This window comes from Phalacrocorax aristotelis, chromosome Z (genome assembly GCF_949628215.1).
Source record: "Phalacrocorax aristotelis chromosome Z, bGulAri2.1, whole genome shotgun sequence".
NCBI lineage: Eukaryota > Metazoa > Chordata > Aves > Suliformes > Phalacrocoracidae > Phalacrocorax > Phalacrocorax aristotelis.
In genome coordinates, this window is record NC_134311.1 from 60,644,603 (window position 1) to 60,649,422 (window position 4,820).

Here is a 4,820-nt window from a genome sequence, read left to right on the forward strand (position 1 = left end):
TTTACTTAGAGTGGTGTGTCTTCATGTTACCCATTAGAGATTTAAAGAGCAGCATTTCATACCTTACTGAATGTCAGAGTAGCCTATGCAGGAGAGAAGACAGCTGACATCTCAACAAATTTTTATCTGACATTTTAGTAAGCAACACGGTGACCATCCTGTAATGCAACATTGACAGTATTTTCACTTTGCTAACCTCCTAACCAGTCAATAAACTTTAAGATGTACATTACAAGGTGCTTGGTTTAATAGATTAGAGTATTTCTTTGGCAATGTGAGTTTGAAGAGTACATGTTTCCATTATTTGTTTTCACACATCAGTTATACTTGGACTTCATATCAAAAATATTTTCCTTAAGCAAAATTGATACAAAAGGGTACACTTTTCAAATAATAAGTAAATATTAAAGTTAATATTAAAAGTAGTCTGAGGCCAGTTCTTACCCTTTGTACTAGGTCTTCAAGGGTGACATAACCTTTTAGATGTCATACTGTTCTGTGTATACTTACGTACAGTCAAACTTCGACTATGACTAGACTATTCATATATAATTTGGTTACAGCATGAATCCATGAAGTATAATAATGAGTAAGGCTAGTTGGAAAGCATGTCTTGCATAGAAGTGGAAATGCACCCTAAGTGATCTCTGACAGCAATTCTTAAATTGCAGAGAAGTAGAACTAATCTATTTGCCTTTGGAATTATTCTCACTGCCTGCCAATAAGCCTTCTACTGTCATCTTGATTTTTTTTTTCCCCATTGTTACCTTTTAAAAATGTGTAGCCTTTCTGAGCTGAATTTAAACAGCACTTATTAGAGTTTATTTAGTTTCCGTGAGAACTTGAAGTTGCGCCATATATTTCTATGGATCAATTGTACTTTTGTTTCAAAGAATTATTTCCTTCACTGTGGTAAAAACAAACCAAACAGGTCCATTTGCTCAGAATTCCCAAGCCTGTGAAAAATACCGCTACAAAATGTCCTCTAAAACCTTGAAAGGACTATAGGTAGGGAACTTTGTCTGAGGTAATCTCACAGACTGAGGTTTTAACTGGTGCCCTACCTTGGGAGACACTTAAGAAAGCTCAACTTAGTAATAGAAGAATTGTGACTATGGCCCCTCCTTACAGCTATTCCCTGTCTCATAACTGAATCAACTGCAAATATGCCAGACAAATCGGGTATGAATACAAAAGTAAGTTTGCCTATGCTTTTTAGGGTGGAGGTTAGAAAAAGAAAGCTTGAAAGCTAGTTCAGAGAAGACTGTGGGATTGATAAAGTGTCTTGGAAGAAACACAAGTTCTGTATCCCTAAGCTTTAGTCAACAGAAACTTCAGTTTTGGTGTTAACTTTCACAGGAATTTAACCTTTACCTCTGTGTTGAAGCCCTGCAATGTCTTGATGTTGCCAAGACTGTACAACATGGGCTCTATTGGGTTTATTTCTCTTGAACCATAAGGACAGTAAGCCAAACATTCTTTTGCTTAATGTAGTGGCTATTTTCTGAAGAGGCTCACTAAATGGAGTACTAGCTGACGTTCTTTTAAAGTACATCAGGTGGAAAACTTGATAAAGGTAGAACATGTTGTTTTGGCTGCTTTTCACTCTACTTAGACCAATGTTTGTCATCCACCTGAAATATCCACCTGTAAGCTTGTATGTAAGTAGGAACTATTTCTTGCTAAATTTGGACAATGCTGTTTAACTCCTTAGTACTGAAACTTCCAGTGTAATGCTATTAGCTGTCATGGTACTGTTAGGCTTTTTGTACAAGATCTTTGAGTAGAAACTTCTATCCGGTGGGTATGCTTGTTCGGTTTTGCAGTGGTTTTTTTTTTATTTTTGGTTGGTTGGTGGTTTGTTTTTTTGTTTTTTTGCTTTGCTAAGTTCTTTGACCCCAGCAGAGCAATCTCTTTTTCCTCACACCCCTCCCCACCTTGAGCATAACCTCTCTCCTGATCTATTGGTTCCTAGTGACAGATCTGTGACAGCTCTGCTCCAGCTTTTCTGGAAGCGGGAATAATAGTATTTATCCTCCTTCTTAAGAAGGGAGCTGTGTCTTTGCTTAACATTCATTGCTCTTGCTGATTTTTGCATTGCTTTCTTTCCTTTCACAAACACAGCTTGCTCCAGCCTCTAAATGACAATCAGTCAGCTGGAAAAACTTTTGGTTCACATGTGCCTGTTTCTGCTCTAGTCTTCTGATATTATTTGAGTAATAGCTTCCATTGTTAGTTGCTAATACATAAAGATTATTTAATTGGTCATATTTTGTATTGTCTGTGTAATGCACCTAATTTACCAGGATTGTGATATCAGCTGTTTACACTTATGACTACAGAGAATGACTGATGACTGATGTTATTTTCTGAAACTGTTTTCAGATGTTACTTCACCTCATATTGGAGGAAGCTTAGGCAAAATCTGGGTGGTCTCATCTTCTCTTTCTACTAAGTGGAAACAAGGACTAAGGTGAAGAAGGTAGTATGTTAAGATACCACACTCTTTAAGTTATTACTGTGATATGCCAGAGCTTTTCCCCTTCTTTTCTATTCTTTTCTATTATTTTACATTGTAAGAGCATTTATCTCACAGAGACTGTGCTAACTCGAATGACTTGCTTTGTCTCTTTACCACAATTTTTTAAGTCTTCTACTTCCTCAGGACATATGGTTCTAGTTATTGTAGCTTTAGGAAAGCTTATATTTTCTAGATTTTAAATCTACAAACTAATAGATACCGTTCTGTGGGTATATAAGTTCACTTGAATTAAGTTTATTAATTTGGAACAGCTGATGTATTTTATACCAACTGTAATGCATTAACAATACTATTTTCATCAGTTCTGGAGGCTTGAAGCAGAAGTGTGAGGTGACAAGCTTTTCAGGAAAACAAAGCCTGTAAAATGGGATTAGAATTTATAGAAGTTTTAGGTCTGTTTTCAAGTATTAAGTATCTGCTGTATGGTATTTGTTTATCAACTTCTCTTTCTGTGTTAGATGTCAGTTCTGGATTTTTTTGTTTTGTTGGGTTTTTTGTTTGTTTGTTTTTTTCCCCCCAGAAGCTGAGATTATAAAATAGTTATGTACCCAGGACACTATTTATCTCTTCTTTCCATATGAATCATATTTGAGAAGTGAGTGTTGCATTGTACTGTCTCTAAAATGAGTTGACCAATTTAATAAGTATAAACATAGAAAATTAGGTGAAGTAAGTCTTCATGAGCGTCTCTTGGGGTGCCTAACTCCCGTTTAATTTGACAAGATAATTAAATAACATAGAGGAGACACCGAAGTCTGTGTGTAAAAAGAAGGAAGCTGATACCTGTTTGTGAAGTCTTTTCTAAAAGTAGTTGAAAGAGGCAGGATATTTAAGCAGTATTGGATATGGACAGTAATTTTTAAAATTTCTTTGCTTTTTTTTGAATTCTGTGTATCTAAAGCTGCCAGGAAAAAATCTCTTGCTTGTCCTGGCAAAAGCAGAAAAAACACTGGAACAGTGCCAGATACACCATTATTCAAGAGGATAATTGAGAATAATCCAAATAGGCAATAGCAAATTAGTCAGATGGCAGACCTGGGCAAAACAGTGGAAAAACCTGAAGCACAGTAATAGAGCTAAAGCTAAGTCCATTTATTGTTTTAATTCTTTATAGAGAGTATACTGTTTTGCATGTCAAACTTGCTTTTCGTAGTGATGGAGATTACAAGTTTATTATGTGTGTCAGTTTTTGCTGAATTTTTTTTGGTGAAGGTGAGATATTCATATAGCAGATTTAGGTAAACTGACAATAGACTTAGCTTTTATTTGTTTTGTATAATTCCTTGGAAGTACTCATGGAGCCATGGATATGGCTGAAAACTCTGGGTACAATAGGCTTTTTATTTAGTAGCGTCTGATAAAATAATTCCTGGATAATATCAGTAAGTGTTTCAGTGATTAAGACCTGCCTAAATGTAGGCATAAGGGAATCATGATGTAGATGATTTTATGGGTATTTGCAGGAAGTTGGTGCTAGATTTTGCTATCAGCCGGTGTTTTCCTTGAGGATGTGAAAATAACTATAAAAATCACTGTTAGTATCATTACCTAATCTCATTAGTGTTTTCAGACTTAAGTAATAAGAAAGGCATTAATAGAATAGCGTGGGTTGAAAATTAATTAAAATGTGGTCACTTCAAAGTTACATTGAGAACTGATATGTAGGTCATGTAAAAAAGAAAAAGAGGAGGAAAGACCATGTTCTGGAAAACTACAGCTCTGTACAAGGTTTCTCTCACAGTGAACAAGGCTTCTTCCCAAGATTATGCTGAAGCAAAGAGCTAATGTGGTTCTTGAAGGTCTAAACTGGAGGTTGTTACATAAAATCAGCTGACTCATCTCGTGTGACCTCTATACTCTGTACTGACTGACTGACACCGACACATTGCAGTTTTTGCAGCTTTTGTAAAACTGTAGATGATACAACGTGAGTATTTGGAATTATTTCCTTAAACTGAGAGTTTTCTTACTTCAGTCTTCCCCTTTTATGAGAAACAAGAACAGGAGATCAAGTGATTATCTTGTGGAGTACATTCACATAAAGAACTACTTTTATTGGTAAGCAGCAAAGACTTCAAAAGGGAGTAATACTCAGTAGATGGAAGGTGGAGCTGGATATGGTTTTTTTATGTCGAGGGTACTGAATGATGGGAATCTAATGCATTTTAACTTTTCCTGGTGTCTTCAGAGGAAAATCTCTGTGGTGGATATTTACTGAAACCCAAGTTATTGAGCTCAGGGCAGGGTGAGCAGAGGGAAGTATCATGACTCGTGATGT